General features: G+C 35.7%; 1 protein-coding gene across 1 annotated transcript in view; it reads right to left on the bottom strand.

The window, feature by feature from the left end:
• LOC125240612 (solute carrier family 46 member 3-like) overlaps positions 1-13,581 on the bottom strand; it is a 58,443-nt gene extending 44,862 nt beyond the window's left edge. The window contains exon 1 of the mRNA XM_048148575.1: positions 13,331-13,581. The gene's annotated coding sequence lies outside the window, so the exon portion shown is untranslated. The remainder of the gene's footprint in view (positions 1-13,330) is intronic.
• Between the last annotated feature and the right edge of the window lie 1,558 nt (positions 13,582-15,139).

Below are 15,139 nucleotides of genomic sequence, written 5' to 3'. Positions count from 1 at the left end.
CCTACTTTCTGATAGCAGTTTCATTCTCTAGTCCTTCTAGTACCTATTATAATAGTTTTCGATTCTGCCAAAGCACATTATGGAAATTGACTTTTCTGGACGCTAATTTGTATGACAAATGATGGTATGGAATGTGGTAATTACGGATTTCGATGATTCTGACAAATGACATTATGGAAACTGACTTTATGGGAAACAAAGTTTCTGGCACTAGATTAATATAGTAAACAATGATTATGGCATAAGATGTTATGAGAAACAATATTATGATTGTTGAATAGGATGGCAAATAAAATTATGGCAAATGAAATTCTGGCAAATGGGGGTATCCCCTGTTAGCTGTACATTCGTAATCCTTATAAAGTACAGATGGTTAGTTAAGGGTGTTGCTGTGTGTATACGGTGAAAATTTAGTTTTAATTTAGATTGTTGCCCATAGGTAAGTATTTTTAACCGTCGCCTCATATCTCAAGAACGACGGTTATCAAGTCGTCTGTATGTTTTTTTTTTTTTTTTATGTTTGTTCCTCGATATCTCCGTCGTTCCTGGACCGATTTTGAAAATTTTTTTTTTGATTGAATGTATATACATACAGATTGGTCCCATTTTTCTCAGAACCCAGTTCTGATGATGGGATCCTGGAGAAATCGAGGGAACTCCTCAAATCTGAAAGGCATACATATGGTGATTTTTGTGTTAATAAAGGAACAGCATGCATTTAGGTACGGAACAGTGACATTTGGTGCAGTGGAACTGCTGATGATGGCCAGAACGGAACTCTTCAAATCTGAACGGCACGCTTATAGTGACTTGGGTATTTTTATACGAACAGCATGCACTTTCGTACAGAACAGTGACATTTGGTGCAGTGGAATTTCTGATGATGGTCAGAACCGAACTCCTCAAATCTGAACGGCACGCTTATAGTGACTTTGGTATTTTTATAAGAACAGCATGCACTTTCGTCCAGAACAGTAACATTTGGTGCAGTGGAACTGCTGATGATGGCCAGAACCAAACTCCTCAAATCTGAACGGCACGCTTATAGTGACTTTGCCATTTTTATAAGAACAGCATGCACTTTCGTCCAGAACAGTGACATTTGGTGCAGTGGAATTTCTGATGATGGTCAGAACCGAACTCCTCAAATCTGAACGGCACGCTTATAGTGACTTTGGTATTTTTATAAGAACATCATGCACTTTCGTTCAGAACAGTGACATTTGGTGCAGTGGAACTGCTGATGATGGCCAGAACCAAACTCCTCAAATCTGAACAGCACGCTTATAGTGACTTTGCCATTTTTATAAGAACAGCATGCACTTTCATCCAGAACAGTGACATTTGGTGCAGTGGAATTTCTGATGATGGTCAGAACCGAACTCCTCAAATCTGAACGGCATACTTATAGTGACTTTGGTATTTTTATAAGAACAGCATGCACTTTCGTCCAGAACAGTGACATTTGGTGCAGTGGAACTGCTGATGATGGCCAGAACCAAACTCCTCAAACCTGAACGGCACACTCATAGTGACTTTGGTATTTTTGTAAGAAAAGCATGCATTTAAGTTCAGAACAGTGACATTTATTTAGTTATGTTTGTTAAGCATATGTTTTGAAGTCAAAGTTTGTCAAGCTTCGATTTCTTATAATATAATCGGATTCATGAGGAATTGAGGAAACTCCTCAAACCTTAACGTTATACGTATATTCATTTGTGTTTCCATCTAATAATTAAAGCATTAAAAGCAGTTTTAAAAAATACTTACACATTTCTACATAATCCAACATTCGCAAGTAGCTTTCACCAGAACCCGAAAGGCGACGGTTTTTTTTTTCTTAAAAATTATTCCACATAATTTGGTATCTTTACCCTAGTTCTTAATCGGTTGCTATTGAGTTTTTCGGTATGTGCACTTAAGGCACTGGTCCCACCGCGAGCTAGTAAGCTATGAGCTATCGGCTATAAAAACGAACAAAAGATAAGCACCCCCGTGCAAATAAAAGAGACACGGCGATATTGATAGCTCACCGCTGGGCGAGTAGCGAGTAACTAAAAACATCGCCGTATCTCTTTTATTTACACGGGAGTGACTATCTTTTGTTCGTTTTTATAGCCGATAGCTCGTAGTTTACTAGCTCGCGGTGGGACCAGTGCCTAAGGCATGTTACTAATTTAAACAAAAACACAGTAATTAGTAAAAGTGACAAGTGTGCGCTATATATGTAAGATACTTGAATTTTGGGGCAAAAACTTTATGGTAGATTTATTTTAATGAGTCTCGAAAATATTACTATCTAAACTGTTTTTGTATTGTAATGTAAAAATTTTCTCAGAAGATGGACGGAAATTTTAATTTTAATTGAATCCAAAATTAAATTAAGTACCTATTAATACTGAATTTTATGGTTATTATAGTATAAGGTTCCAAAAATTGCTAAAGTGGAAGGAAGCCGCCCTTTCAATTTGGTAAATTTAGTTAAATATAACAGAAGTTCTTAATATGTACATAGATTTATCGAAAAAATTGTCCATTAAGAACTATTCAGTTAAAAGATATGGTGAAAAAATCTTTAAAATCGAGATGCCGCTCTCGACTGTTTCCTCCTTCAAAACTTAATCACTCGGAACGAAATTTGATAATCTGAATAACAATAAAATAATCTGTATCGAACAGTTTAGTTTTTTGGCTAATTCTTATCAATTTTGAATATCACGCCATTTTTGTGCCATAATGAAACAGGCCGTTTATGAAAGTTTTTGATGGACTCTAGCGTCTTTAAAAATCAAAACATCAAAAAAATCAAAACGGTCCGACACAGATAAAAATAATAATAATCTGTGTTGAAAACATCATTGCTCTATCTTCAAAAACCAGGGAGGAAATAGCTCTCGAGCGTTTGTATCGAAAATTGAACCCTCCTGTTGCGTCTTACCCGGAGTTACAATCCGATCCCTTGAATGATTTGAATGAAAGTCGCACGTTCTTACCACTAGGGGCGCTGGACCACCAGTGCAAGTGTGCTGCGATGAGATTTATTTGGCTCTAAAAATAACTTCACATTATGCAGTATAAAAATACAGGTACAAATGTTAATCTATCATCAAGAACATGACTATCTTGAATCGGCACGAGGTCAATAGTTAATGTTTTGACGGTATATAATGTGCATATTTTAAGCTACGAGAGGTTGAAAATTGCTGGGTAAATCATCTTAAGAATCGCTCATGACCTTAGATACCGCATAAACCTTTCGCATTGAATCAAGCAAGGAGATTGGGATATCATCATTCAGAAGTGATTGGCACAGAAAAAAAAATTACGTCAATATCCGTCGCATCGCTCATCTATAACCTATAACTGAGCAGTTCCCAAAAACATTGTACATAGCCACGTCAGCAAATTTTAATTGATCCTATTTTGTTACCAACATTTAGTATAATTCGACTTTCATAAAATATATAAGGTAACGGACCCAATCATGGACAGTTTAAGAAAAAAATTCGCCTATTTTTGATATTTCACTGATAAATGTAAAAATTCTACCGCTAAGCGTGTTAAATCTTGAATGTCCTATCCTTCTTTCTCCTTTTCTCTCCAATTATGGACGGCAGTTCTCCAGTAATGGATCCCCCATTATGGACAGTGAAATAAGTTTAAAATTTTACTTTTAAAGCCAACTCATACTCTATGAGTCAATTTTATATACCATAAATAAAATTAGTTTGGGTTATTTTAACATAGGATTGTTTCTTATAAATTTTGGTTTTGTAAATTGTTCCTTGTCCATCATAGGAGGTACGCAGTTTTTCGGTTCCAGTAATGGACACTCGCAAAATAACGCTATTTCTTTATATTTTTGGAGCAACAAACTAGTATGTTTTATACCTTATCTCATGCTTAATGCAGTAAGTAAAACTCATTCAAATTTACACCTAGTATTATTTTTAGGGTTCCGTACCTCAAAGAGGAAAAACGGAACCCTTATTAGGGTTCCGTACCTCAAAGAGGAAAAACGGAACCCTTATAGGATCACTCGCGTGTCTGTCTGTCCCTCTGTCACAGCCGATTTCTCCGAAACTACTAGACCGATTTAAGTGGCCCAAAGACGTACATGTAATATAATTAAATGAAATTAAACGAAATTTAATCATAGGGGCCACTTTTGGGGGGTAAAATTGAAAATTAAAAATCAAAGTTATTAGAACTATATTGTGCTACATATCAAATGAAAGAGTATTTTATAAGCATCTCAAATATATTTTTTTTATAGTTTTTATTTTGGTAATTTAGAAGTAATTTAAGAAAATAAGCAAAAAATTACCATTCCCCCCTTATCTCCGAAACTACTTAGCGTAAAATTTTCAAAAAAATACACGAGATAGCCTTCTACCTGTAGATTACAGGAAAACCTATTAGAAATCTACAGTCAAGCGTAAGTCGGACTTAAGAGAAAAAACTCAAATTGAGATTTTTCACTCACTGCCGCTGCAAGTACTTACTAAATGTTTTGAAATTTTGTGAGCGCCATGGACAGGTAGAAAGAAATTCATTTCTGTTTAGAAATTGTTAAAAATTTTAAGCATTTGCCAAAATGACTTAAGTTCCTACTAAAAAAGAGGCGCTTACGACTGTTTAGAACTGCACTGACCATAATATTGCCCTAATAGGTCCAAAAAATGGTGTATATATACGAAAACAAAAAAATTGTGCCACCGACAACCAAAATCTGAAGTCTATTTGCTCTATCTCTTATAGTTTCCAAAATATACGCAAAATCTTTAAAGTACAAATCTAGTGTACGTTGCCATCACATGTCGTCAGGCGCTCATGACCTTTTTGTATGGAAATGTCGAAATCCGACTCGCACTTTACCGATTTTCATAGAAAGTTGTGTTTTATTATAGTTGTGAAGGAGGTTTCTTATTTTTAACCACCAACGCAAAAATATTATAATAATAATAGGTTTGACGCTTGACATGTCTGTCTGGCATCATAGCTCCCGAACGAATCAATCGATTTTGATTTAGTTTTTAATGTTTAAGGTGAATTCGTCGAGAGTTTTTTTTTGTACCACGTAGGTGGCAAACATGCATACGGTCCGCCTGATGGAAAGCGGTGACTGTTACATATGGACGCCTGCCACTCAAGGAGTGGCACATGTGCGTTGCCGACTCGACTCATTAGAAACTTGTACAAACCTGTACTTAGAAGGGGCCTGGGTGCCAACGACTCAAAGGACCGAAGGAAGGAGGGGGAAGGAAGGAAGGAGTACCGCACCCTCGTTGAGCTCTGGCTGCCTTACTCACCGGCAGGAACACAACAATGAGTAAAGTCTAGTGCTACTTGATTGCGGTCTTTTGTAAAGCGGAGGTATTAGACTCTGCTCTACCTTAGAGTATATTCAATTTAGTATTAGAGTTATCAGTCAAGAAATTTAAATGCAGCGCCATCTATTATTAGTTTCGACAACTTTTCATGTGACTTTCCATGCCTAAAGGTTCGCACAAGTCTCAAGTCGCGTAAATTACTTAGTAAATTTTGCCGAGAGACGGCGCTAAATACAATAATACTCATTAGAGTACCTATACTTCTAGTCAAAGACATATATAACTCCGTATAGACAGATAAAGTCTAAGAATAAAACGTACTTACCTCAGTACCACACAGAAGAAGGGCTCAGCTAGATGGCGCTAATATTAATATTAACACGCTTTTATTAGGTCGTCGTGTATGTAACTAACTATGTAATGGAATCTACGCCTCTACGGAGGCTAATTTAACCATCTTCCAAGGATCGTAGCGTAATGATAATTGGCAGCTGGCAGCTGTATGTAGTTCTGATGACAGTACAATAATATGGTACTGTTGAACTGATCTGATGATGGAGCCGGAAGATATGAACTGGAACTACATGATGGAACATCGTATCATAGCTGTTTTTGGGTTTCTTAGAAAAGTCTTGTAATGAGCTTTGACTACGATTAGGTTTCAAGGTCTGATGATGGAGCCGGAAGATATGAACTGGAACTACATGATGGAACATCGTATCATAGCAGTTTTTGGGTTTCTTAGAAAAGTCTTGAAATGAACTTTGACTACGATAAGGTTTCAAGGTCTGATGATGGAGCCGGAAGATATGAACTGGAACTACTAAAAAGATCAACGTAGTATTTAAAATAAGTTGGGATAGGGTTTTCTTGAGACCCGTAAGAGCAAATAAAGGCGGGCTCAGGGGCGATCGAAGCCCCCCACAAAAAAGAAAGATCAACGTAGTATTTAAAATAAGTTGGGATAGGGTTTTCTTGTGACCCTTAAGAGCAAGTAAAGAGGGGCTCGGGGGGCGAAGCCCCCCACAAAAAAAAGATCAACATAGTATTTAAAATAAGTTGGGATAGGGTTTTCTTGAAACCCTTAAGAGGAAATAAAGGGGGGCTCGGGGGGCGAAGCCCTCCGCATAAAATAAACATCAACGTAGGGCGTCATCCATATATTACGTCACAGTGTAAGGGGCGGGGGTCATACTAAATGTGACAATCCCTGTTAAAGGGATACAAAAAAGTGTGACATAGGGGGGGGGGAGGGGTCCAAAAACCTGAAATTTGGTGTAACGTAATATGTGGATGATCCCTAAGTATTTAAAGTGAGTTGGGATAGGGTTTTCTTGTGACCCTGAAGAGCATGAATAAGGGGGGCTCGGGGGCGAAGCCCCCGCATAAAAGAAAGATCAACGTAGTATTTAAAATAAGTTGGGAAAGGGTTTTCTTGAGACCCTTAAGAGCATATAAAGGAGGGCTCGGGGGGCGAAGCCCCCCGCATAAAAGAAAAATCAACATAGTAGAGAATGCCTTAAAGCATAAGTTCGCCTTTTGTACTGCAAGATTTTCTTTTATCACTGCTTCCAGTAGTTCCACAGGTGGTAAATGATCTTTATTACTAGATTCACCTACTTTTATCAATTTTAAAGCACTAGTGGATAAAATGCGTTTTTATCCGCTGGTATTAAAGGACAAAACATGTGTTTCCGAGCTAGTGAGGGGAAAAATTCAATGTTGGCTGCTCGCGTGCGGTCCGTTTGTTAATGTAGGTAAGAATTTAGAATGGCGTCATTTTGTGAACATCAAAGGAGTGAGCCTTCTGTACTTGTACTATTATATACATATATAAATACATATATTCTGTGACAAAACTAACAACATGTGTTCCAAGTACAACATTCGAAATGCCGGAAAGTTAGTAGGTATCGACCGTAAATTGGCGAAATCCAATTTACGGTCAAATTAACACATGTGATGGACCCTGCCGTCTATAATAAATTGCCGCAATATGTGGTTGAAGCGCCTAGTGTGTCGAACTTTAAGTACCTATCGCTTAAAAAATTGGCTGGTCGAGCACCCGTTCTACACTTATGACAATTTTTTTATTACCTAATTAGAAAAATATTTTTGTGCATTTTTTATGTGAATATTGCCTAACTTTTTGTAATTTCAATCTTCTGTCTATTTATTCTCTAAGTATTATTGTTGTATGAATATTATTTTTTTAAATCAAATCTTGACGTGTAAAATGGCGTTGAATGAATAAATGAATATGAGTATGAGTAGTATGATTATTTTAACCATTGAAAGTTTGTACGGAACCCTCGGTGGGCGAGTCCGACTCGCACTTGGCCGGTTTTTTTTATTATTTTATACATGAACTCAACTCTCTTAGCAACATTACTAAGAATTCGTCTTATATATTTTTTTCAGTAAACTGGTGAATTTTATCTTGTCGCTAAATCCTTCAGAAATAACTGAATTAATTGAAATTTCAAAATGAAACAGCTGTACAACTCTAGTTTATGGTACATAGCCGTCAGTTTCTAGAAACTAATTTTAGATACTTATTTTTAAGGATTTGTGTTTTTTTATCCATAATGGCATCACCGTCCATTATAGGGTATTTTTACAGGATAATTGCTATAATTAAGGAAATAAAGACACTAGACAACCTTAATGACGAAATAAAACTTACAAAAAAATTCAAAATAGACCAAATAGGAATATAAACAAATGATTTAGCTGGCTGTATTTAACTTTTCATAGGAAACTAATACTCAAGAGATCCTAGAAAACCCCAAACGCATCTAGGTTACGTTGTTTTATCACAAAGTTTCTAAAACCGTCTGTATTGTCGTCCGATTTACCGTATACAAATTTCAAGTTCTATATTGTAAACCCTAGTTATAAGGACTTTGCTACACCCCACCGGGGTCCATGTGAATCTTTTTATATATATTGTAACACCAATTGTACATACCATGGTTCGCAATAAATATTTACTTTACTTTACAAGTTTTTAATTGGAATTCGGTAAGTGGGTCATTTAAGTTTGCAAGATTTGACCCGTACAAGTAAACTACGTGTACGTACACATACAGCAAGTTAAATAAAAGAGTCGTGCATATGTGTGCAGTGACTGGATATAATAACAGAACATACGTGTTTCTAGGTAGCTTCTAAAAATAAATGAGAGTGTTGTTCTAGCCTTTCCAATACCAAATCATGTGGACAAGGTTAAGGTAAATGGCTCAAAATAGACCAAAGTAAATGTTTCGAGCAGGAAGCCAATTTGCGATGTAATAAAAAGAGAAGCAGGCTGTTCTTTCTGCCCAGCCGGCCTAGTCGAAGTGACAATCGTTGAAGCTTCGTGGCGATCGAAATGACGTCTGGCTCTGTCGCGCCTTTACATAAGAATGAAAGGGAGAGCTAGCTACTTTATGCTTGAGAAGCGTTGGCTAACGTACCCAGCTGATGGCAAAGTAAAAGAGTAAAATACGATCCACATAACGAACAGTAGGTAACGTCCGTTTCGTACAGATGTTTATACACAATATGTACATAAGCTGCATGTACATATTGTTCTGTTGCAAAAAGAATGAAAATATTTCAAAATTGACAGTTAAATGATCGATCAGTGGCCCATTTCTCGAAGCTACAAGTTACAATTTACACATGATAGTCAACGTCTAATATGACAAGTTGAAAAGATACTTCCACTTTTAACTTTCAGCTTTGAGAAATAAGCCCCAGAACCTCTTGCGTGGGATGATAATGCCTGATGAGTATGTTGTGGTAAAGCTGAATAAAAATGAGCATTTTAAACGTTTAATTTCTTAGCAAATTAATGTCCTAAAGTAACCGTTAGAACATGTACAATTGTACATATTGTACATTGTAGATTTATTTTAGGTCACAGGAACCACCATTAAACGTGAAAACTATTCTTATTAAGAAAATATAATTATTGTGCGAGTATTTTGTTTGAAATAATACATTTGCAAGCTGCATACGAAATAAAGGTTACATTTTGGTGTTTTTGTGGATGATACATTTCTTATCAAGGGCGATGAACCTCTTTAATTATTCCAAATAATTTGGTTTATTTGCATATTACTTACTTATAAAAGGCAGCAATGTTTTTTACGGAATATAATAAGATTACCTTCAGAGAGTTACTCTTTAAGATGCCACAGGCCGTCTAGTGGCATGGCACCCTCATTAGGGGATTGTGTTTTTTAATGAACCAATTAGTTTATTCAGGATGTAAAGCTTATACAGTATAGGACATCAGAAATGTAATTAGATAACTTTTACTTAAAATTGAAATAAAATTTTACCGTCCAGTGTTGGACGTTGACAGTTGTCATTCACTGTAATCGCATCAGCCGTGTTTACGGTACATTGCTGCTGCTTTTTTTTCAATAATTAATTATAAGGGGAAAATGAAAACTCAAAAACACCTCTTAATAAGATAACACTAATGAATTCTATGTCTGGTTTAATTTATTGCCCGTAGCCCCATATAAGGTTTACACGCTGTTTATGTATGTACGACTATATATTACGATTGTTATCCTACTGATTTCCCTACTTTTTGACTTTGTCCCATGGTTAGTTTTATTTTGGTTATCATTTGCGTTATTTACTAAACGACATTTTTTTGTTTAGGAATAGGAGTTAGAGACGTATTCCTTCTGATATGTTTGTACTTAGGTATGTGTAAAAATCTTGAAACTTTAAATCAGTGTTCACTATGCGATATTGATTAAGGTCATATAATTAGGCATTACAAGTAAGATAAAACCATTTAATTAAAAACGCTGATCGTAAATCTCGTAATGGGAGTTACATCAATAGGTTTCGCACCATTAATATAAAATAATTGAATACCTAAGTATAAATAAGTACTTATTATGAGTTGTGTACATAATTGTCGGTTTTCAGTGTTGCTTAATGCGTTTTGCAAATATTAATTATAATTGTCAAAGTATAAAGATTGTTGTCATGCTAAAACGCTTTTTTCTGTGTAATTCCGGCGTTCTAAATCCCTTTTCGCAACCAATTGTCTAGTTTTTTTTAAATACTTAGTTGCAGAATTTCGCTGTTCACTTTTAATTTTATCGATTAAGGTTTTGGTTTTTTTTCCACAGTGGCACTTATGAAGGTTATGCCGTACGAAATGTATTTCGCATGGAACCGAGTGTCGGTAGTGGAAACTTTTGTAATTTACTATAAAACGAAGTTGTATATTTTTAACGACTTTTACGCCAACAAAGTCGCATCAGGCGGAGGCTAAGTTAAAATATAATAAACCGTTACTTATGTATAGATAGGTACATACTGACAGGCAAATCAGAGCCTAAATCGTTGAACGTAGAACGCGGTACCTTGAACTTTAAAATATAATAATTATTATGCACGTACGCATATATGCATGGTACGTAGATATGGTTTTGGGTAATCTCATAAAAGACTCGCTTTGTTGAAGCATAATCAATTGAAAGTTTTGAGCTAAATATTTCTACATACAATTGATATCGGTGATGAATAGACATCGTTACTTTTACAGCAATTTTGGTGCAGCATTTTCGCATTAAAGGAATATATTCTGTTCGAAGCCAGCTGGAATAGTTCTTTAGGAAATATATAAAAAATAACAGTAAAATGAGCCATAATTGATCATCTACCTAGAAAACACATGTCCTTTATTTCTACCATGCTGCACCGAAATTGCCGGAAAACTTATGTAAGTATGTGATGAAAGTTTGTTATGTAATATGCTTTATTTGTCTTTTGTTTGTATGACAATTCATAGCAAATCATTTTGTTTTGACACTTAACCCACCAAGCGCGTCGAGTAATTATCCTGTAGTCTGTATCTTTAAGCATTCTTTAGGTATTGAAATAAATGTAAACAAACAATATAAAGATGTTACTCTACGATGTACATATTCAATGTAAAAATGAAGCTACTATAATCGTTGATCGTGGTTATTAATATATGTAATAGCAATATATATACGCAATATATGTGCGAAAAAAACCGACGCCCTAGATAAACTTTATTTAGCATATGAAATGCCTGACGCTGACGCGGGAGTTAGGGGCTAATGATCTGGCATTATTGCTACTGCTATTACTGACATTATTGACAGATAAAAGGTCACATCTGGCTAGTAGAGCTCAGAGGCAAGGGCGCCGAAGAGATCGTTAGGTACCTACTAAAAATATGCTAGAAAAGGTTGGATCCAGCAGGCCTAGCACATGTTGGCCGCGGGAGTATGTCGCCGCGAGATAGACTACCTGTCCTTATGTCATTAATACAATTAGACAAAGACGTGTCATCTATCTCGCGGCGACATACTCCCGCCGGGCCATCATGTGCTAGGCCTACAGAAAACAATCAAAGTCAACCTGGAAATGTTTAGTGGTACTTATAATCCCTAACTTGTAGCTACCTATATATTTAAAGTATAGTAATTAATAAAATATTTCTTAGCATTAAATTGTAGCAGGTTAACTATAATATATGATGTAAAATCCACAAATCCTGCGATAATTGTACAGTTCTTATTTTCATTTGTAATAATGAAGCTCGTACGTTACCCAAGTATGCACATAAGTGTGAACAAGCGCAAAATTCTTAAGTATGACCATTGACGGGTTAAACCTTTTACTACAAATAAATCTGAAAGAAATACCAATAATTTGTACTTTCTATTGTTACATAATTTTATTAGTCACAGAGAATAGATACTTAAAAGTTATGGTATGTACATAATTATAAATTATGAATTCGTAATTTATTTGGTATTGTACTAGAACTCGTTTATAACATAAATTTTATTAATCTCTAATTTATGATCAGGCAGGCAATTATGGTCGCGCGATAAGTGATAAAATAGCAGGCCGTCCCTATCGCACTATTGGTAAGTGCGATAGGGACGGCCTGATATTTTATCGTCTATCGTGCGACCATGCTTCCCGTGCAGGTATAATTTAAAAGACAGTCTGTGTTATTTTATGAAAGTCTTATGTATTTTAGGGTACCGTACCATAAATGTACAAAAGGAACCCTTATGTTGCGATTCTTTCCATCCGTCTGTCTGTCTGTTTATCAATATAATAAGCTCAGTCACTTTAACAATGTTTAAAAAGTTGGTAATTTTATACAAAAACTATGGACTCAATAAAGCTTGAGTTATATAAATAAAAAATAAATAAATATTGGGTACCTTACACACATCAACTTAGCCCCAAACTAATCAAAGCTTGTACTATGGGTACTAAGCGACGATATACATACTTAAATAGATAAATACATACTTATATACATAGAAAACATCCATGACTCAGGAACAAATATCCGTGCTTATTACACAAAATGCCCTTACCGGGATTCGAACCCAGGACCGCGGCTTAACAGGCAGGGTCACTACCGACTGAGCCAGACCGGTCGTCAAATAAATATATTGATTTGCCATTAAACAATTTGAACTCTTCTTAAATAAATACTCGTATTTGAACGTTAAAATAGCAATAAAATAAATTAATAATTAGCTTTTATACGAGTGATAATGGCGCTTACATTGTCCTCAAAATAACATTTTTCATAAGAAATTGACATTTAAACTTTTCCAAGTGAACTGCTTCTGAACAATTGAAAATGTAAACAAACAACGCGTTATTTGACACAGTGATGTCGAGTAGCGGGGTCGATTGGCGACAGTATAGGTACAAGTAGATAAAGGAGAAAATAATACAGGATGTCGAACATTTTAGAATACGTTTACTCGTGATACTACAGTTCCAAATAATTTACACGATAAGACCTAGTTTTATTATTATACTTTAAGAACTTTGCTCTTGGGGTTACCCTTTTTTCCTAAATTTTGTTTTCACTAAAGTTATCCACGGGTACCATACTTATGTGACATGCATTACCTACGTGTATATCCCTAAATTTCATTTACAATAAAATCTACAATCGAAGCTCAACTCACCACTTATCCTTATTAAGATATTGCTCACAACCAAAATATCATCACTACGTCACTAGAAATTAAGGGTCCCGTTTGGTGTCAAAGGTTTCAGTTTAGCGCATTCGTATTGCGAATGAGTTCTTAATTTGAATTTATGCAAATTTCGCGCGTCACCCGCTGTCCCTTGCGCGCGCGTTCGCCACAAACGGTAACGGTTAGGTGATTGCAGTTAGTTCGCACCGGCTCACACTCTTAACCATTTCGACAAGTCGGTTATGAGCGGATGTCCATTCCGACTAGCGAGCATCGGCTATGGCGATAATAAACTAACTATCAGACCGCGTGACGTTCGATTTGCTGCATTTCTTTTCTTTTGACTTCCTTCAATGGACCTTAAGCTGTTTCGGCATCACAAAAAAATGCCGGATTTTTTTTTTAAATAGAGTTCTAACTGTCTTTAATTCCCATTGCAAGTTTGAAAAATAACTTTTGCTCTTCCATACAAATCAAGTCAAACTCTGACAGAAGTCACTCAGAAAACTAGTGAATGAATCGTGTCATCATTATCATCAATCATCATTATAGGCATCATCATCAAAAACGAAACTAGTCATTGTCAACTCAGTTTAAACTCGATGAGTTTTTTTTATTTGCTTTGTGCAAATCTGAATGTGTTGTGAATGTTGTGATCATAGGAATTTTCCATTCCTGCATATGGCAACACGTCAATCCCATACAATTTTATTAAGAATCCATTAGTTCCAATTTGATGTGTACTTATACTTATTTAATCAATAACAGTTTAGATTCTGAGGAATGCTAGGTCTATTACTTATTGTTATTCCTGTCTACCCTACTTCTTTGCCGTGGACTAAATAACTTACTTTGGTATTTTGAACATATGAACAAGTACATTACGATACAAGTGCGTAAAAAAGGAAGTTTGAAACGAGTGGTGATAAATTAAAACATGACCGAAGGGAGTGTTTTAAATCGACATGAATTACAAATTTCCTTTTCGCACGTGTATCGTACGACGTTTTTCAATGCAGATGGCCATCCGAAGTTTCGACCCGACATATAATGAACCACTTCTCGCACTAGTGCGTAAAAAAACACCATCTGTACTGAAAACGTTTTTAAAGCCGAGTTTATCCCGAATTGAATTTTTATGCAGGATGGCTGGCAGCAGCTGGATGCGAGCAGCTGAAGATCGGAAACGGTGGCGTGAAATTGGGGAGGCCTATGTCCAGCAGTGGACTGCGATAGGCTGAATGCAGAATATCATGTGCTCTGCCTCCTCTTTTTGGGAATCAGTTGTGAGCTTATATTATGTCAACGCAGGTTTTAATTATTGTCATGAATTACTGTTTCCCAACAAACAAAAAAAACTATTTCAGTAAACGGTTCTAATTGTTTTATGAGAAAAATGGGAAATATTTTTCTCATAAAACAATTAGAACCGTTTACTGGAATAGTTTTTGAAATAATATTATATTATAAAGTTATTCTTTCAAAATAGGAAAAAAAAATTCTTTGCCAAATCATTTACTTGACTTTGCGTCTCCAACGACAATAAGGGAAATATTTTTCTGTGCCAAATCATTCACTTGACTTTGCGTCTCCAACGGCAATAAGAGAAATATTTTTCTTTGCTAAATCATTCACTTGACTTTGCGTCTCCCTCCAACGGCAATGCAGTTAAACATAATTATACTGAAGTAGGTACATACTTTATATTAATTTATTTAGTACTTGCTGAGTTTGCTCATAACTAATATACTTACCGACCTAATAAAATAGATGACTTACCAACCTTATCATAACTTC

Source organism: Leguminivora glycinivorella, chromosome 2 (assembly GCF_023078275.1).
Source record: "Leguminivora glycinivorella isolate SPB_JAAS2020 chromosome 2, LegGlyc_1.1, whole genome shotgun sequence".
Taxonomy (NCBI): domain Eukaryota; kingdom Metazoa; phylum Arthropoda; class Insecta; order Lepidoptera; family Tortricidae; genus Leguminivora; species Leguminivora glycinivorella.
The sequence above is the reverse complement of the archived record's forward strand: the minus strand, read 5'-3'. Positions and strand labels throughout refer to the sequence as shown.